The 21616-nt window shown below is 39.9% G+C and overlaps 1 protein-coding gene across 7 annotated transcripts in view; it reads left to right on the top strand.

Annotated features, from left to right (window-relative positions):
* Nucleotides 1-21616, top strand: part of LOC142870624 (teneurin-4-like) — a 2325019-nt gene that overhangs the window by 1623500 nt on the left and 679903 nt on the right. For all 7 annotated transcript variants that reach the window (XM_076002352.1, XM_076002347.1, XM_076002349.1 and 4 more), the window contains one exon: nucleotides 15348-15409. The gene's annotated coding sequence lies outside the window, so the exon portion shown is untranslated. The remainder of the gene's footprint in view (nucleotides 1-15347; nucleotides 15410-21616) is intronic.

The raw sequence follows: 21616 nt of genomic DNA, 5'->3' as shown, positions 1-21616 counted from the left end.
ACCAAGTACGTAAAAGACCTCTACAGGGAGAACTATGAAACACTGAGGAAGGAAATAGCAGAGGATGTAAACAGATGGAAATCCATACCATGCTCGTGGATCGGCAGACTCAATATCATCAAAATGTCTATACTACCCAAACTGATCTACAGATTCAATGCAATACCTATTAAACTCCCATCAGCATTCTTCACAGATATAGAAAAAATAATTTTACGCTTCGTATGGAACCAAAGAAGACCCCGAATATCAAGAGCAATTCTAGGCAACAAAAACAAAATGGGAGGCATTAATATGCCAGATATCAAACTATACTACAAAGCTGTAGTAATTAAAACAATATGGTATTGGCACAAAAACAGGAATATTGACCAGTGGAACAGATGTGAGAATCCTGATATAAAACCATCCTCATATAGCCATCTCATCTTTGACAAAGCAGACAAAAACATACGCTGGGGAAAAGAATCCCTCTTCAATAAATGGTGCTGGGAAAACTGGATAGCCACCTGTAGAAGGCTAAAACAGGACCCACACTTTTCACCTCTCACAAAAACCAACTCATGCTGGATAACAGACTTAAACCTAAGATATGAAACTATTAGAACTCTTGAGGAAAAAGTTGGAAACACTCTCCTAGACATTGGCCTGGGCAAAGAGTTTATGAAGAAAGAAGTCCCCAAAGGCAATCACAGCAGCAACAAAAATAAATAAATGGGACATGATCAAACTACAAAGCTTCTGCACAGCCAAAGAAATAGTCATGAAAGTAAACAGACAACCTACAGAATGGGAGAAAATTTTTGCATCCTATGCATCCGATAAGGGACTGATAACTAGAATATACTTAGAACTCACGAAAATTAGGAAGAAAAAATCAAATAACCCCATTAAAAAGTGGGCAAAGGACTTGAACAGAAATTTTTCTAAAGAAGACAGAAGAATGGCCAACAAACATATGAAGAAATGCTCAACATCTCTAATCATCAGGGAAATGCAAATCAAAACCACAATGAAATATCACTTAACCCCAGTGAGAATGGCCTTTATCAAAAAATCTCCAAACAATAAATGCTGGCGTGGTTGCGGAGAGAGAGGAACACTCCTACACTGCTGGTGGGACTGCAAACTAGTTCAACCTCTATGGAAAGCAATATGGAGATACCTTAAAGCGATACAAGTGAATCTACCATTTGATCCAGCAATCCCATTGCTGGGAATCTACCCAAATGATCCAGTGACACTCTACAAAAAAGACACCTGCACTCGAATGTTTATAGCAGCACAATTCATAATTGCAAGGCTGTGGAAACAGCCCAAGTGCCCATCAATCCAAGAATGGATTAATAAAATGTGGTATATGTATACCATGGAGTACTATTCAGCTCTAAGAAACAATGGTGATATAGCACATCTTATATTTTCCTGGTTAGAGCTGGAACCCATACTACTAAGTGAAGTATCCCAAGAATGGAAAAACAAGCACCAGATATATTCTCCAGCAAACTGGTATTAACTGAGTAGCACCTAAGTGGACACATAGGTGCTACAGTAATAGGGTATTGGGCAGGTGGGAGGGGGGAGGGGGGCGGGTATATACATACATAATGAGTGAGATGTGCACCATCTGGGGGATGGTCATGATGGAGACTCAGACTTTTGGGGGGAGGGGGGGAAATGGGCATTTATTGAAACCTTAAAATCTGTACCCCCATAATATGCCAAAATAAAAAAAAAATACTGACCCCAGAAAATGATGGTTAGGATTAAATGAGAAAATTATAATAGTGGCATGAAGAGTGAAGAAATTGAGAATTTCTTCTATGCTAGACACCATGCTAAGAACTATGGGACATGCTAAGAATTAAGGGACATGAAGTTTCCCGTTAATTTAAGTGAAATAACTTATGTAAAAGTACAGAGTCTGGTGCCTGGCATGTGATATGCAATGGCTAAATGCAAACTGTTCATATTATCTCTACCACTAATAATAATAACAGCAGCATTATTGTGCTTCACAAGAAGAGTCTGAGGAAGGTGCTGATTTTCAAAGGAAGAAACTGATTTTCAGAAAATTTAAGTCCCTTATGATGGATGATCATGGCCCTTCTACAGAAGAATTCAAAGGTAGGCTACAAGTGCAGGAGAAAAAAAGAAAAAGAAAAGAAAACAGAAAAGTTATGCTCCCAAAGAAAAAGTCACAAAATGCCATCTGGCCATCAGGGAATAAGCTATAGCAGTTTAGCACACCTGGGTTTATCTCTAGGTGGCTTCCAGGACCGTTGTGGAAGCATCCTCTACCTCCCTAAGAGACAGGGTCCCTGAGCACCTGCTCACCAGCCCAGCTGGTAAGTGTCACAAGGGACATTAACTCCATTTAGATCCTTGACTGGCATTAGTAAGCAGTCAGCTTAGCTGAATTTCACTCTGTTTCTGTGTTGGTACATTTCCCTTAAAACTAAGTGCCATGCTAAACAGATTTTTGGTTCATATTTTTTAAATACACATGTAGTATATTTTTCTGTACTAGATTCATGTGATCCTGAAGTATTCTTTACTTGAAGTGTGTCCCAAGTGCTTTGCTGGACATTAGACATCACAGATCCAGGACAAGCCCTCGGAGACCTTGTAAGAGGACAGATATGGAGGCCTGTTTAGAGCAGTGGGAAGAGCCTTGACTGCTCACCAAGGACTCTGGGTGTTAATTAGGGCAATAGGGAGTCACAGCCTGATTTTAAGTAGGGAAGGGAGGATCCAACATCAGGAATGCCTTTGGAAACATGAGGAGGTTCTAGCCTTCATTCAGACAAGAAGCGCAAGTACAGAGGCAAGGGGAAGGACATCCAGGAGAATAGAGTATGGTGACCAACTGCATTTGGCCAGTAAGAAAGGGACACTAGGCAAGGGACACTAGTCAAGGATGTATGTAAGGAGAATCCCTTGTGCCTTCAATGTACTTATTCAACAAGCATTCACTAAGCACCTACTAAGTGCCAGGCCCCACGCTGGGGGCTGAGGACAGAGCAGGACAGCACAAAGACAAATGCTAGGATAAGGCAGGGGAAGGGACATGGAAGTGTGGAGGAAGTGACATCTAAGAGAAACCTGAAGGGTGGGTGGAAGTGTACCAGCCGCAAAGAGAGGGCACAGGGAGAGCGCCGCGAGCAGAGAGTGAGCATGCGCACAAAGGAGGACCCTGGGCAGGAATTCCAGTGAGTGCTCCAGAGACCGCATGAAGCTCAGGGTGGATGACGCAGAGGAGGAAGGGAAAGGAGGATACAGAGGACTGTCTTAGGGAGGGCAGGAGAAGCAGAATAAGAAAGGATCACCTCCATTTCCCGTGTCCCACCCCACTTCCCCATGACCACTCCTCATTTTCTGGGATCCTCAAAAGACCAGAACTGTCTGGGGATGGAGTTAGAGACCAAGGACCATGGGTTTGGTAGCTGGAGTTGACCACAAGGAATTCCTTCCCTTCCCTTCTCCCCCTCTTCTTTCTCCTTCCTCCTCCTCCCCCTCTTTCTCCTTCCTCCTCCTCCTCCTCCTCCTTCTCCTCTTCCTTCTTTCTCTCTCCCCCAACACACCCCACACGCCATGCTTTTCCTCACCTCCCAACCTTTGCTCCTACCAGCCCCCCTGCCTGGACGCGGTTTCCGCAGGAACGCCTTCCACCCACTGCGCAGCCATCACGCCTTCTCTGAAGCCTTTCCAGACCCTGAACAGACAGGATTGGATGCTCTCTCTACTGTGCCCCATAGCCAGCCAGAATTACCCCGTCTCTCCTAATCCCCGTTTGTCTGTCTCTCCCCCTACCTTCAGAATTCTTTGCAGATGGAGCCCGTGTCTGAGATGTCTGTGTCTCCTCAGTCTCTACCTCAGTGCCTGGCATATTTGATGCTCATAAAAATGTTTGCTGAAAGAACAAATTGAATCCAGGACTCATGTTTCTAATAAATATAGGAATTGCTCTGTTACCCTACATGAGTCTTGAATATCCCCGAGTCACTGGCGTTACTGATTAGGATATGCTATCTAACTAGCCTGGACTTAAACAATAATAAAGCTAGCCGTCATGTTTACTGTATGCCAAACAGACTTTTAAGTGCTTTATTTTTATTGACTTGTTTAATCCTCACAACTCTATAACCATTTGGTAGGTGAGGAAACCAGGGCACAGAGAGGTTAAGTAACTTGCCCAAGACCACACAGCTTGTAAATGGTGGAGCTGGGATTTAAACTCCAGCAATCTAACTCCAGAGCAATACAGAAAGCACTCTCATCCATCATCTGTTCTAACTAATTTATCATAAAATAGAAATACCTATGCCTTTGTTACAATGAAGAAATCAAGAGCCAAAGAAATGGAGTTGTTAGTTGTAGTCTCCAAAAAAAGGAAATACTTAAGGTACATCCCTTTCCAGCCACTTTCTGCAGTCATGCTTGGCTCCTGTATGTGCCTGAAGACCATCCTCCCTTCCTAAAAAAGGGGGTTCAGTTTCAAGCCCTTTCTCATGTACCGTCTCTGCAATCTACGTAAGATGTCTTATGCCTCTTCAGTGTATAACCTTAAGCAGACACAGGACTAAATTACCCATTTTCCTTCTTTGAGCCCCCACTGCTTTCCAAAGTTGGAAGGGGTAGCACCCTCCAAGAAATCAGTACTCCCCACACATATTCCTCCCCAGTGTAGAATAAAAATAAGAAACTATGGTGAGATATGATTTTTTTGTTTTGGTTTTGGTTGTCAAAAAATTCCACTGATATCTTGATCTTGTCCTTTGAGGTTGCCATTTTATCTCTAATCCCTATTTCTCTTTCTTGAGGATTATGTCTGTTTTGAGAAGGGAGTTTTGAGTGACCAAAAAGCATGGCACCGTGACCAACGTCATTGATCTTGCCGTGCCATGCAGACCTCTTATTCCATGTGGGCACACCGCAGTCTGGCCTTTCTTTTTTTATTTCCCCCCTTTGGCTTCCATTGAAATTCATATAAATAGAGGAAGTGTCAAACTCTTTCCAGATGCAATAATAAGAAAAACTTTTATCTCCGTGTCTTCGAGTGTTAACAGAAGCATAGTTTCAATTAACAAAGAGGAAAGTTTAGACAGAGACACTAAAAAGCCTGGTAAGGGAAGGGACGCAAACATATTTCTGATTCCTATTTGTGACTTGGATATGAACATTGGCTTTGGGTTGAAACTGGGCAGCATGAAAGTATTTTAATAAAAGTAATTTGAAGCAATAAAAAAGGCAGTTTGCCATTTTTATATAAGTAATAGAAGTTTTTAAAAAGGCAAGGAAAAAAATCAAAGCATTATTAGTTTGGGGATTTTTATTGTACTCTCTTAACTAAAGGAATAAAAAGTTCCGTTTTTCAAGGGCAAAATCTGCAACACAGTTCTGAGCATGGATGGTTACAAGAAAACCCAACAGAAAGGAAAAAGTCTGATTCCCAGATCTGTTTCATGGAGTTAATAGTTAATAATTAAAACAAAGCATGTTCACATATGTTTTAAAAGAAGCACATTTATATTGTGCTAATCACTAAAGGAAAGGATAAAAAAAATTAGAATAAAAGATAGAAGATATTACTGCCACTTGCAAAGGAGGCTAGAAGCCCTAAGCACAAATAATACAAGGCAGAGAAGGAATAAAACTGGGCAGTGCTAAGTACTGGGATGGGGTTGGAAGAGTGGTGGCTTTGGAGTCATAGAGGCTTGGGCTCAGTTTCTGGGTCTAAATCCTATGTGACCTGGAAAAAATATGATTCTGAGCTTCAGATTACACATGTACAAAATAGGAATATATGCCTTGGAGAGTTGTGAAAAATCAATAATGTGCAATATGCTGTGTATTATTAGGACAGCACTTAGCCATTGCCTGGCTCATGGCAGGCATGGTGACTTTTATTCCTCAGCCTTCCACCACTTTGTGATCTGAGTATGGAACTAGCCACTGTAATGCTCCAAAATCATTCTCCTCTTTACAATGATGAAACAGAAGCAAAAGAAAAAAAAAAAAAACAGAGAAAGGCAGTTATCAAAGTTGTGTTACCATGTGGCCAAGACATAGTGACACAGCAAATGAACAAATGTAAATGAAAGGAGCTGGGGTCTGGATTTGGGGCTGTGTCTGTGTTTCCACTCTTATCAAAAGACCACTATACATAATTAAATGAGGCCCTGATTCCCAATATTTGAAGATACTAATCCAAAAAGCCACTGTCAATAGGGGAAAATGGAATATTTGTATTTTAATATCTAATATTCTTTTTAGTATCTACTATTCTTTTCTAAGCTTTGTATAGAACAATGCATAGGGAAATACTTTTGCTGCTACCATCAGATGTTATTTTGTTTCCTGAAAGGACTCTTTAGGAGAAGGCTTTCTCAGGGAATTGAGTAGGAAGGGACTGGTGAGAGGCTACAAAAAGACACCTGGAGCCTCCCCAGACAGGGCCGGAGACTGAACAGAGCCAAGCAGGCGGCTGAGACTCAAGACAGGGCACCCGTGCGCCAGGTACACAAGCAGGCAGAAGGAGAAGGCAGCGTCATTTGCAGTTTTCCTGCTGAAATGACTGTAAAAAGTGAATGACATGAGAGTTGCCAAAAGCAGGTACTGTCTGTGGTTTGCTATGAGGATCTTTAGTGTGGGGGGGGGGCCATGGGAACCTGTGACACCTGTGCTGCTGAACACCTGTGCCAGCAGCAGTGGTGAGGTGCTAAGTGCACGGCACAGCTTACTGCTTATATGCCAGGCCCATTTCAGATGAGAAAACTAAAAGTAGGAATGGAAAGGGCCAGCCTTCCCACTTTCCAACTGTGTGAACCTACTGAGCCTCAGTTTCCTCATTTATAAAAGAAGGTATAGATAATCGCATGGAAATAGGGGTATACGTTAGAGATGGTAAATATGGTGTCTAGCATAATCCTTGGTATGATTTGGTGGGAGGTACTCTACAAAGGTACATAGCAGATGCAAAACTAAAGAGATGATGAGTGGCTGACTAGCTAGATTAAAAGATGTTGTAAGCCAGCTAAAATATAAAAGACGGCAGCTGAACATCCACCTAGGGGCCTTTCATGTTTTCATTATGGCTTCAGAAGATCCCTCAATACAGTGTAAGACATATATGATCAGTTCCATTTGAAATGTCAATAAACCCAAAGCCTAACCTCAAACCATTTCCCCCACGTTTATTCAGCTAATTTGACTATTCAAAAAACATTAAGTACCTACTCTGTTCCAAGTATTGGGGATACAATAAGAAGACAAAAAAAAAAAAACACAAAAACCCTCTGCACAAGGAGCTTACATTCTATTGGGAGTAGGGGTGGGGAGAGACAGGGAATGAAATGAATAATTAGTGTATTAACTTAAATTTTGAGGAGCTGGGACAAGGGCAGGAGTCTGGGTTCCTGGGGCTGCAAGATTACACAGATTGGCCTAGAGTCTAAGACTATCCGTATCTACCACGATCCCTCAGTCCACCCACAGATTCCCAAGTAGCAGGATCGAATACTTGCAGCCTCAGCAACCACTTTCTGAACTCAATTTTGTTTCTCTTAAAATTGCACATTTAACTATAGCACGCGCGCGGCAGAGGCGGCACCAGAGTGCAGAGGTCCCTCGCACTGTGACGGCTTCAGTCCTGAGAGCCCTGAGAAGAGCTGACCCCGGGGCCATCAGACCAGTGGGGAAATTGGGGTCACTCTTTGCTCTATTGTGTTACATTAGCTGTGCTGTGGCTTCATGGCTTCATGGAAGTAAAGCAGATGAAATCTCTGACCTTGGGTGCTGACAAGCTAGAAGATAAAAAATATCCCTCAAACTACCTGTAATATCTGGCTAATATCACAGCATAGCTAAAGACCAGGCCCTGACCAGCATTCAGAAGTGATGACAGTATGTTGGCGGCAATGTAATGATTGACTCTTGTTAAGCACTTAGTATACGCCCTGTCCTGTAAGGAGGGATCCAAACCACAGGGAAAATGTGACGAGAACTTTACGTTCTGCATATGTAAAACATAGATAGACTGAAAATTCCTACTTCCTAATTATGTCCTAATCTTTCCACTCCTCTCTGCTCCCCACGGCCATTACAGTAGAGCAGCCCACCTTCATCGCTGTCTGGAACTGCTTTTGCAGCTGTCTAACTGGTCTTCCAGCTTCCTTCAGTGGTTCCCACTGTTCTACAGAAAAAGAATCCACTGATTCGTGAGGTTTGCAAAGCATTTCAAGACCTGGCCCCTTTGAGGCACCTGCCCATGCTCCAGCCATACTGAATTCCCATGGTTTCCCCAGTTATATCATGTTCCTGCTAATGGCCAGATATTTGCATATGCTGTTTCCTCTATTTAATTTCCTTTCTCCTACTCTTTGGATGGCCAACTGATACCCATCCATTCTCTTATATTAATTGTTACCTCCTAACATTTAATGTTTCCTCTTGAAATTCCCTAAGATTAGATTGGTGGCTCCTGCCATGTATTTGCATATAACTTGGCCTTCCCAGTCAGTTAACGTTGGTTGAATAAGTAGCCAAATATATGTAAATAAATGAATCATGTTTCCCAGAGAATCAGTAGCAAAGTTGCATCCTAGAACCTTGATCACCAATCTCTCTTTTCTATCCAACATTAAATTAGACCAGCCCAACAAGCGGGCAGATGTGTGGGTGGATGGATGGTGCCTTTGCCCTGAGAATTCTGCTGTCTGTAGGTTTTTCCCGTCTAGGACTTTATCCCCACCCTGGGATTGCATCTACACACAGGAGTCAGTGGAGCTGGACCTCTGGAATTGATTCCTGTCCTTTCTACTTCAACTCACAACTAGAGCTTCTATGTGAATTTAGCTCCCTGGGGAAAATGTTTTACCTATGGGTTAGAAACAGCACTGGCTTTCTCTGCCATTGTTTCAGTAGGTGCACTAGGGTAGAAGTCTAAGAGGTCCTCTGCCTCTAACCCATCTTCTAGAAATAAACTTACAGAATATTAGAATCTTCGTGATAGAAAGACCTTAAAGATTATTCAATCAATACTCCGGTTTACAGATTTTTTTCTTCTTTCCTCCTTCATTTTTTCCTTTCCTCCTTCATTCCCTCCTTCTTTCATTGTTCCCTCTTTCCTACAGCACCTATAGCGTATCAGGCACTGTGCATGAAATTGGGACTTTAATCAGGCAGGAACAGATTAGACATGAAGTCCCTTATCTGACAAAGCTCACAGTCAGTCCATAGGCCTTCAGACAAGTAGCTAGACAATTACAACACTGTGCTAGGGGAGGACTTGTTTATTTATTCACTTGTTTAGCCATTTTAGGACATGTGGCAGAGAAACAAGAATTCCTTGGCCCCAGTTTGGGCAGAATATTTATGTTCTTCTGAATTTCCTGTTCTCATTGGAAGTGTTAATTAAGATTAAGAAACAAAAGCTTATACTAAGTAGCAGGTGTGAAGTTTATATGAGTGAATCTGTAACCCACAGACATGAGTTCATATCCCAATGCGGGACTTCCACTTTATCATCTTCCATGAGCCAGAATCTAAGAGTCTTCTGGGTTGAGGCTTGAGCACCAACTCTCTAGGATCAAGACCTGACTCATGCTTGAGAATCTTCCTTGTTACCTGATAGTTTGGCACTGGAGTCAGCAAATAGTGGATGCTAAATAGAAATTTGTTGGACAATCTCACCTTGTTTTACACACCATTTCTCATCTGGACCAGATTTACTAATCTTTCTTCCAAATGCCTTTCAGCTTGACCAAAAACATGTATATCATCGAAAGCCAAAAAGAAAGAGAACTCTAATATATATTGTGTCAGATTCTGTAGCAGGACCTATGCTACTTTGATATCTCATTTATTCTCACAGCAATCTTCTCAATTGCATATACGGTGCCCCATTTTTCATATGAATCAACTTACGGCCCACGGAGATTTGTTGACTTTCCTAATGTCACACAGCTGGGGTCTGTCTCATGCACTCTTTAGTTGAGCACCATCTGAACAACTAGCATTCTGGAATTGGCTTATACAGCTTTGTGGGAATAAGAATCCCATATTTTTAGGTGGACATTTTAATGAGACAGGAATGATTTTTATGTTCAAATTTTGTTCCTTCTATTTAAAAAATCAGTCTCATTAGCTCAACTATAAGACCAGCATTCAGTCTTTTATCATATACCTAAAATTCACCTATATTTTTTTCTGTAATTTTTATCTCTGAGGCTATTTCTCTTTCTCTCTGATTAGGAAGGCTCTTTGTACCAACTCTCGAATTCTGAGAGCCTTGAATTTTGATTATCTTTTGTGTTAATGTTTCCTTTTAACTGACATCAAGTCTGGGCATATAACCCTCCCCCCCTTCATCTTGTCACTACTGCCCAGCAGCGTTTCTCACAGGAAGCCCGGCCACCACCCCTGTGAGGTCATGTGCCCAGATTTCTTGAGGTCGCACCTGTTCTCTTTTTACCCACCTTCCCGCCTCCACCATATTAATTAGGTTAGTTAGGCCACTTGGTTTTAAGTTATAGAAACTATCCTGAGGCAGCTTAACCAAAACAAAAAGTGGGATTTATTATAAGAGAGAAAAAAATATCTCATGAAAAACAAGATGAGGGGTGCAGGGGAGGCTGAGAAAGCTATACATAGTCTCCACCCTCCATCTCATCTCCTCCCCCTCCCCATGGCCTCTTAATTCTTCTGCCTCTGAGGACTGGCTTGCTTTGGTCTCTGGTCCACATGGAAAAAGAATCAGTTCCAGGTCCCCAATGTATGTAGGATAATGCAGCCACCTGCAAATCTAATTACCTTGGTCCAACTTCCAAATTTCTGGGGAAAGGATTCTGAGTGGCCATAATAGCAGCATTTTGCCCAAGCAACTGTGGCCAGGAAGATAGTGTTCTTGCTCACAGTGGCTGCCAGGGGTCTATACTGTGGCCAGGAAGATAGTACTGGAGTATGAAGGGTGGGAGGTTGGAGGTGCGAGGTGGGAGGGTAGCTTTAACAGAGTTCATTATAAAACTGGCTAGACTCTGATATGTCCTCTACTTTCTTGTCATTAAGCAATCCATTTTCTGAGATATCTGCTAACAATGGGAAGGGTGAAACCAGAATCAGAGACATGAAGATCATAGTGATAGTGTGCAACAACCACCATGGGGTCTTGGCAGGGTGAAGACCATGAGGACAGGGACCACATCCATATGTCCATAGCTGTGTTCTCTGTGTCCAACATGGTGCCTTGTACTCCATAGAAATGAGAGGGCTGCTTATTAAATGATATATAAACCTAAAGGGAAAAGTATTGTTCATCATACCCCCTAACTGGTGGGAAAAGAAGAATAAGAATGAAGAAAAGGAGATGAGAGAGAAGTATTTCCCAGGTGAACATAGCAGCAATGGCACTGGGTGATTTTCTCCACCAGATTGGCATGTCATGCATGTTCTGCTCCAAATACGTGCTGGAAAAGCATTTGTAGTGCCTAGGATTTTGAAAGTGGCATAAGTGCTTGTAGAAGTCTTTTCATGACTGTTGAAGCAAATGCTATACATAATCCAAGAAGCTATGCATATTAAAAAATATATTATTTGCAATGGAAAAGTCCATCTCATATAGGCAAGCTGGGAAATGGTGGGCAATCCCATGAGATGTAAATAAAGACTATTATAGTTATAAAAATCTTCATATTCCAAAATCACACTGTTCTGATTGTTTCCTGTAGCAATCTAGTTATTGAAATGGAAATATTTTCAAAATATATATACTTGGGTGGATATTTTGTTGCTTTGTTAGAGTGCCTTGATTTGTTTTTATTATTTTTTAATCACTATTTGCACGATATAGACTTTACTCAAGTAAGATTTATATGCCTTCTTAGATGGATGCAGCAAGTAGTCCTCTGGAAGGGATAGAGCAGGGACATGATGAAACATCCTTTAGTTTGAGGGTAGGTAGATGCATTCTTCTGTTAAGTCGTTATCTGATCTCAGTCAAGTGACTTTACTTAAAATAGGGGGTTTGAGTCGATGATCTCTAAAAGATGCTTATACTCTATTATCTCACAATATTTCAGCCAAAAATTATTTAAGAGGAATAGTTTTCTATGAATTAAATCTAAGAAATAGTCCTAAATATGAAGAAGACCTGTGGGGGAAAAAATCTTATTGTGGCATTGTTTATAATAGGAGAATTACAAAAACAACCTAAATATACAACTTTAGAAAAATGGTCACATGAATTCATGGGCTTTCCCAGAGAGAATATGGCAAAGTGATCTAAAATTATGATTTTGAGAGCTTTGTAAAAAATCTGGAACTTACTGTGCTCATGCCATACTCCTATACACAAACATATGAATAAAGGCTGGAAAAGATATATCAAAATATTAACACAAATTGTGATAGGGCTCAGAGACCTGCTTCCATTCTTTATTCTGTTGTCCATATTTCTGGAATTGTGATTAACTGAAAACTAAACATAAGCAAATAATGCCAGCAGAGGTTCAAATGGAAGGAGGGATAAAGAGGTAGGGCCTGATGTCAGACACTGTATTTCCTTTTAAAGATATAAGATTTAAGCAGGTGTAGCAAAGAGAACAAGATAATGTAATCAAAGTTAGAGCAGTATCATGTGGGCAGACCAAGGAGGAGATATTGAGGAGCTGTGAGCAAGGGTGTGAAAATCAAGCCTAATTTAAAATTGAACTCATGTGCTTCAGAGGGCACATAGGATCTAAAATAGGAAGATGATGGTGCCACTGTGCCTTGGGACATGGTGCACTTAAAACACTACTCAACTGGAGTTTATTCAGAGAAAGCACAAAGGATGGTCAGAGAACCAGAAAGAATAAGCTGGAAGAACTGGGGATATTCAGCTAAAAGAGGAGAAAACCCAGGGATTTAAATTCCTATAGAGTGGCTATGAAGCAAAAGGCGTAGACTAGTTCATAGCGTCACATGGGAGAGAATTATCACCAATGAATGGAAGCTCTCAGATCTATTTCAACGTGAGAGATGTGCTGCCTCTGCAGAAAGTCAGTGTCCCATCATTCGAGATGCGCTATGGGAATCTACAATGACAAGACTGTGTAGAACAATCTGAAGGACTGGGTGGGGTGGGGGAGGGGGTGAAGACCTTTAAAGTCCCTTTCAGCCTTGGGCTTCACAATCTTAAGAACTCTGGGAGGTTCATACGAAAGGCAGAGAGTCCAACAAGAAAACTATATCACATGACTGTTTTTGATAGAGCAACTTTCCACGAGCTGTTTAATCTCATTATCTATTTAAGCCATCAACACAACTCAGAAACCGTCTGCTTCCCCTGGTATTCCCGTTGGGGCCACCACGGTTTCTGCTCATGCTTGTAATGAGTTTACACTCTCCCCTGACAGAGGAACTCATGGAAAGGTTCTGTAACCCCCATAGTGAGCTCAGGTGAGTAGTCAGATCTAGGACAAATCAAAAACGATGTTGATCTTTCCATTTTTTCCCATTTATAGAAGCAATGTTCAGACAGTAAAGAAACATGTAAAAAATACAGAAAAGTAAAAAGCAATCTGTAAGTCGAATACAGCAGTGACTAAAGAAAGTTAACATTTCAGACTCTTGCTCTCTTGTCTTATTCTGTGCCTTTGTTGCATTTAGATTTAAATGTTAACATAAGGGAGATCTTTCTATGTTCGAGCTTCCAATAAGTAAATGAGTTTTTTCGAGTTAGAATCTTCTCTCCAATAAAAAGGCTGAATAAACACCTATAAGGAATATTGTATAGCAAGTGCTATTATTAGGTGACAAGGTGATCTAGACCAGTGTTTGAGAAACTTTTTCTGTAAAGGACCAGACAGTAAATACATTAGGCTCTGCAGGTCATATAGTCTCTGTTACCACTACTCATCTTCACTGTTGTAGCACAAAACCAACCAGAGACAAGACGTAAACAAATGGATATGGCTGTATTATAATAAAAGTTTATTTATCAAAATAGGTGGTGGGCCAGATTTAGCTGTGGGTGGGCTATAGTTTACCAACTGCTTTAAACCAACCAAGAGGCCTAACCAAACCAAATAGCCTGTTGAACTTTTAGAGGTTCCAAGGCCTTATTAAAAAAAAAAAAAAAAAAGAGCTGAAGGCCTCACTTAAAACTAGGAAGAGTTCTGGCAGAGTCTTAAAATGAGTTAAGAGTCAAATTCAAGAACAGCAACTCAGACAGGTCTTGCCAGGCAAAGTCTAATTTTTGCTAATTAGGCATGAGGAACCCAAGCTAGAAGGCTGAAGGATAAATGGTCTTGAGAACAGAATGGGTTCAGAGAGTCAAGACAAGTCATTTGTAACACAGGAAGACAGAATCTGGGCAAAAGAATAGAGAGAAAATATTTGTAATGAATTTAACTCAGTGCCTGGCATAAAAAAATGCTTGATAAATAGTGACAAAATTACTCACTTGTTCTGTCATATGCTAATTCACTCTGTCCATATAGTTATTCATCAGACACTTATTGAGCACTTATTATATGCCAGAAACTCTACTACATACAGACAATGCAATAATAAATAAGGTGTGTAACAATGCCAAACAATAAAAATGAGATCATTTAGTAAATTGTCACAAACTAAGCTGCTCAATGCTGAGGTAAAGTTAGAAATTCAACACAGCAGGAATCTGGTGGGCAGGTACCCGAATGAGCTTGGGTGTCCGGGGAGCTGTCCAGAGAAGGTGGTTAGTGGCTGAGTCCTGAGCATGAACGAGGTCACGCTGGCAAGAGGTTCTGTGCAAACAGGGAAAGCATGTTTTTCTGGGCAGAGCGACCCTCATGCTCAAGGCCTACAGGTGAGGGCAATTGTGTGGCCTTCTAGAGATGCCAATGAGTTAGTCTGGCTGGGCAGGAGACTGCAAGGTGGGAAGGCAAGGAGACTGGGATCAGGTCCTTAAGGGCTAAACCCTATTAAGAAGTCTTACCTTGACCTTCAAAGTGGGAAGCCATTTTAAGCAGAGAAATCACTCGATGAGATCTGCATTTTTGAAGAAAATAGCAAAAAATGTGTTTCATAGTCTGATAGAGGGTTTTCATCAAAATGTTGATAGTTACTTTTTGCTGAGGGCTGGCATTGGCCTCCGTAAGAGGGCAGGCCTCAACTCCCCAGAAAGGGTAGCTGCAAACTAGATGTACGGCGTTGCAGCCAAATGAGTGGAAAGCAAGGCGGTTCCGACATGCATTCTCCTTTCCCCTCCATACTCCATACCCGAGCCTGGCTTGCAAAATGTTCTACCAGACAATGGTCAAGCTATTTCTTGTGTTTCCACTTCCCCATAAATGATAATGCTCTTTTCCTCTTTCTCTTTACAGATCAATCTTTGAATGAGCCTGGATTTGTCACGGGTCCCTGGTGACAAACACTGAGTATCTCGGTGAGTTACATGGTTCTTTTACTTCCCATTTGTTACTTTGGTCATGAGCGAATTTATGGTGAGAGCTGGACTTGATTAATTTTCTTTATTCTTGGGTTATTTTGTATTCATGATTCGCAAGCCTCTCCCCAAAGTCTTTAGAATTCTGCCCGCACTTGTACCTAGTCTGTTATTCTGGGTATATAGGTATACTGTACACCTTTGGAGGCCACAGTTGCATTGCTAAAGAGTTGTGCATAAACCAAATATTCATGAAGCATACATAAAAGGTAAATCCCTAGAGAATTTTTATGTTCAAAGGAATCCTAGTACAAAGTGACAAATATATCTGAAAAAGTAATCACTCCTTTTTTGTCTTATTGAAAAAGTGATCATTTATTTATACTGGAAGTATGCCCTTTGTTCAGTAATGAAACTTTGCTACTGTTAACTGCTTTGGTTTGATATGTTGTTGAAATGTTGGTGACAAGATACAGAGTTTATCCCAGATTGAAAAAAAAAAAAATCAAAGAGTAGACATTAAAATGAGATATCTCGAAACTTCCTGAAAAGATTTCTGGCCTTCACACAAGCTGCATTCTCATCCAAGAAAGAAATATATTTCTAGACATGTTATCTATTCTGGTTTCTTCTTCAGAGCCTGTTTTGTTGTTTTTGAATGGGATATTGTTCTGTTTTTTATAAGGGGAAGGTTGATTTGGAGTTTTGCTGATTGAGAGGCACAGTGGCTAGAGGTGTATGATAAGAAGCTTGTCTTTCATTACTGTAAAGAAAAGAGTTCATTCTGGAGACTGAGTTGTTTCTTGGTTTTTGTACAAAGTATTTCTTGATGCATAAATGCAGATTGGGAATAATAAATGTATTCAGAAGGCAGAGTTAACACATTTTTTTCATAACCACACATTTTGCCTGTACTACTAGTAATAATTTGGGGAAAACAGAAACAGGTTTGAAAAATATAATTCACTTCACAGTAATTGGTTTCTTTTTTGTAGTTTTCTTTTCCCCAGATTAACACCTTTGTCATTATTTCACTACCTCTCTGTGTACTCTTAGAACACAATTTTTGTTTTTTTCTGAGATAGCCATGATTTTCCATCCCGTTGTTCCCATTACTGTATTTGGAGTTACAGGCCTTGTGCTCTGATTTTTGGTTCAGAAAATAAAGTCAATATGTGCCTTCTACCATCCTCTTCACACACTCCTCCATCCCTTTCCATATTCCCATCAGCACACATCACAAATGACTTACTATTTTTACTTTTAGTTCTAAGCCAATTTCAGTTCTATTTTTCCCATCCAAATACAATATAATCACTTTTGGATTGTCTGCACATTGTTGAAAACATTGGTATGCTCAAAATCTTTTCATTTTTTAACATCATAAAAAACAAAATCAGAATTTCAATCACATTTGAAAATCGTATTGTACACATCTTAGAATCTCAGAATGCCACCTGAAATAAGTTGTGAGGAACACTTCAGTTGTGCTCCTCTGCTCACCTGCAGGAAATTATTTACCTCTTAACCATTTTGTTTAATCTGGTTCAATTGCTAACATTAATATAGAACAGAGCATCAAATATTTTAGTACAATTAATTATGTAACAGGGAAATAATAACCTCATTTGAAATCAGTTTTTACCTTTTTGGTAAGTGGTGCAGAATGATTTGTCTGTAATCTCAACAAAAACATTTCTGTAAGTGTTTTATAAAACAATATACAGATAATAGTGTTAGCAACACCCAAATGATTATCCTTTTAGATGATACATTTTGCCATTTTGCTCTTTTTCCTCAGGTGTTTTTTTGTTTGTTTGTTTTGTTTTTTTGTAGTGTTCTGGTAGATTCTAACTTTGCAATGTGTGAGACACTTAAAATCTAAAAGAAGTAATCTAAGAATACAAAGTGGTCAATGAATACTTCATTTCACTTTGAGGCTAAAGTTTACTAATTTAGAATTAAAGAAAAATATATCTTATGTGGCATTCACCTTTAACATTAAATATTCTAATAAATAGTCACTTGATAATTCATACCTGTTTTTAAAATTTCTGTATTGATATGAAATGAATGTTGTCAAATAATGTATGTTATTCCTCAGTGGTATTGCTATCGTATACCACTATAGTATATCATATATTTTTCTTCATTCAGGGATTGAAACACTGGTATCTGTCTTAAAATGTATACTAATATCAGGAGTAAAAATCTTTCTCCTCAGAGCTAAACCTTGCTCTTAGTCAGTTTAAACAGTTTGAACCAGAAACTCAATTTCTTAGTTCAGTTCTGGAAATTACATGGTTCTAGTTATTACTTTTGCCCATCAGGGTGGCAACTTGGGTTAACCATTTGATGCTGGAGCCTCCAAAGATGAGGATTAAGATGATTGTGGAGCTGGCAAGTGTCATACTTCCTTAACTTAAAGACAGGTCAATTATGAAATGAATTGTGAATTCGGTAATAGTATGGGGGGTCAGTTATTGGCAGGAGAGGGATAAAAATAAATGTGCAAATTAACTTCAAAAAATCTACTCAACAGCATTCATTTATCCATCCATAGACACACCACTTAAGTGTCACTATCAAAATTTGAATCTAATCTTCCTTAATGCTTACAATTCTTCAGAATCCCTTTTGGCCATCTGCAGTTATGCTTTGCATAGTAGGGTGAGCCTGATTTTCATTTCTGGCCATCTTTAACACCTTTACAATTGGTAGTGTAATTTAAAAGAGAATGGGAAGGGACCACAGTTTGATCTACATTGGCTATATGGTTAAACTCATAGTTTTTTACTCCCCTTAATTAAACTAATTATCTCCAAAGGTTAAACAGTTTCTGTTAAAAGTCAGCCTTAGCCTCTGCCAGATACCACAGGCACCTAAGTTGTAGTTCTTCTTGAAACATGGCTTGTCAACATCTACCTCTACTAGAGTTGAAAATTCTGTGAACCACTCCAAGATACTAGGTGGTTTCCAATGCCTTTAATTGCACTGCTTGGAATATTCAGGTCATCCTCTGCAGGTATTAATGTTTCGCTACAGTGTGACATCATAGTACAACCTTTCTGAGGACATTTTGAGCAATTATTATAAATCTAGATTCAATGTAAAATTCAAACACATATGGTGCTACCAGTGCAAATATCTCATCTGAGCTGTCAGTCTGAACAGATCTACCTTCCACACATTGCCAAGTTCATACATGCACAGGCAATAACAACTCTGTCACAAATTAGTCCTCTGCCTAGGAACTAAAGTGTCCTTTCTGACATCCTTTGTAATATACATTCAGATTTCAGAATCATTAAAATGTGCAAAAGTGTTCCTCTTAGAATTAAGAAAATAGAGCAATTAACAGTTCAAAGGGCAAGTATCTCCTGTAGAAACACAGACAAGGACCCAAGCTATGAGCATTCACTCCAGTACCTACAGAGACTGTCACCTATAGTGTCTTCCTGTCTTTTGTTCTCATCCTAATCCTCTTTTTCTTTCTCCTTCTCCCTCTCCTGAATAGTTATATACATATGCCTCTCTCCCTCTGTTTAGCTGCTTATTTTTCTCTCCAGAAGAAAACAAACTTGCTACTATTTGTGTGATAATTTTTATTCCAGCTGTATACGACTATTTGGGTGAGAATGTCAGAGTATCTATTTACTGTGGACCTATAACTAGAGTGACCACATATCCAGCCAGGGGAGGTCCATCCGTGCCTGTTGTCCTTAAATAGTTATGAGTAGGGCTCTATTATAGTTCTAAAAGTGCCCTGGTTTGATTGCTAAATTCCACAAATGGATAAGGGTCCCGAACCAAATCAAACATGTTTCCAGGTGAGCAAGTGCCTGCAAACTCTTTAAGTCCATCAAGGCATGCAGCTGGAGGACATGGAAGTATTGTTTCCTCCATGTGAGAAAGAAAGAAAAAAAAGAAAAACAAACCTTGAGTATAAGTTACCCAAGGAAACTAAAGAAGACATTTAGAGGACCACAGGTGGGGAGGTGACAAGGCCTCTTGGAGACAGACCTGTGTGGTGAGGCAATAAGGAGACAGGCCTGAAACGGAGCAGGCGGGAAACCAGGCAGGAGGCCCTGGTTGTGCACCAGCCCTGCGGAGCTCAGGCTTAACTCTTGTAGGGTCACAGTCTATTTTTTTATGAATATCACAGTGGCTCCAGAATCTATATTTTTCTCATTATTTTCCTTTGGGGTTTTCCTCACTGCCTGGCAGCATCATTTTGAGAGCTGTCAGGCTCTCCATTAGGCAACAACACAAGGGCCTTTCTCTATGCTGAGGCTGATTTTAAAAGCAGAACAGCATATTCTGGGGAATCAGGATCACCCTGGGATCATCAGAGATCCCAAGCCAAGGGAAAGGCAAGACTCCCAGGACAGAGTCCCAGCCACCTGGGCACTTTAAAGCTGGGACAGGTTCTGCGCATCGTGGAGCAAGGAGGATGCCCCTTACTGCGGCACCACCTCCACTTGCTTTCCTCTCTCTCTGCCCCCCACTTCCATGGTTTTCTCTATTTGTCTTCCAGTCCTGCCCAGCCTCCTCCAGGCCCTCTCTCGCCACTAAGTGTAACAAGTTAGATAGAATTTGGCAACCCCTCTCTCTGTAACTTAATTTTAAAGATAAGAAAATTGAATATTTTAAATTATCTATAAATGGAATCAGAGGAAAAATTGTGTCGATTTGGAACAAAAATATATTTTATTTATTTTACTTTTAATTCATATGTCACTAGCTCTTTAGGTAAAAATGGCTTTTGTTCCCGTGTGCAAGATTTTAATGATTTTTTTTTTAACATCTCCTTCTTAATTTGGTTAAGATCTCCAAGCCTGGGACTTAAAAACCAAGCTTCTTACAGAAAAGGAGACCAAAGAATCATGTTGATTATAAGGGTTAGGCTGCATGTCGTGGAAAATGTTGTACTCAAATAGGCAGCAGTGTGTTCTAGAAACTACCCAAGCATCTATCTCTTCGACCAGTATTTATAGGGGATCTACTGGGTACCAGATGCTGCCGGCCCTGGTGAGTCAATGAGAAAGATGATTAGATAGAACTCAAAAGTCAATAAATAGCATAGGTGTAGAAGACAGAGAGATCTGAATTCGAAGTCTGACCTTATCATTTACTGATATAGTCTGCAAGGTCACAGAATAGCTCTGACTCTCAGCTTTCCTCATGGAGATGAATGTGACTACTCAGTGTTAAATGATTTTTTTGAATTAATTTTGTGCCTTGTCAGAGGAAGCGATTGTCATAATTTTTTGTTTTTATTTTTGGTGATATTCAATTATTCTAGCATACTTGTTAAAAATAATTTCTTTTCTGGCTACTGACAACAACAACAACAACAAAAAACATACACACCAGAAAATAACGTGTTGGGAAGGATGTGGAAAAATTGGAATCCTTACATAGTATTGGTAGAAAGGTGAAATGTTACTGTCACTGTGGAAAACAGTATGGAAGTTCCTCAAAAAATTAAAAATAGAATTTCCATTTGATTCACAATTCCACTTCTAAGTATATAGTTAAAATCTTGAAAGCAAGGTTGCAAAGGATATGTGACACCCATGTTCATAACTATTCACAGTAGTTAAAATGTGGGTACAACACAAGTGTCTAAAGACAGATGAATGGGGGAGCAAAATATGATATATACGTACAAAGGACTGTTATTCGGCCTTAAAGAAGGAAATTCTGACATATGCTTTAGGGATGAACCTTGAAAATATTATGCTAAGTGAAATAAGCCAGTCACAAAATGACAAATGCTGTACAATTCCACTTATATAAGGTAATTAGAGCCATCAGGAAGTAGAACAGTGGTTGCCAGGGGCTGGGGCATTGTGGTTTAATAGATATAGAGTTTTAATTTTATAAGATGAAGAGTTAAGGAGATAGATTGATGATGGAGATGGTTGCACAATAATATGAATATATACAATGTCATTGAATTATTTTAAAATGGCTAAGATAGTAAATTTTCTGATATGTGTATTTTACTGCAATAACAACAGATTGGAAAAAAATTCCTTTCCTCATTTGATAGATTTATTGTTTTTCCTGAAAAAGAAAATGACCATATAAATGAGGTTCTCTTTCCAGCTCTCTATTCTGTACCATTGAACTATTTCTTGATCTTTATGTCCAGACGACCTTATTTTGAATCCCGTAGCTTTGCAGTCAATCTTGAAATTA

The sequence above is a fragment of the Microcebus murinus genome, chromosome 4 (genome assembly GCF_040939455.1).
Source record: "Microcebus murinus isolate Inina chromosome 4, M.murinus_Inina_mat1.0, whole genome shotgun sequence".
In the NCBI taxonomy this organism is placed as follows: Eukaryota; Metazoa; Chordata; class Mammalia; order Primates; family Cheirogaleidae; genus Microcebus; species Microcebus murinus.
Note: the sequence above shows the minus strand (reverse complement) of the source record. Positions and strands in the feature narration are given on the sequence as shown.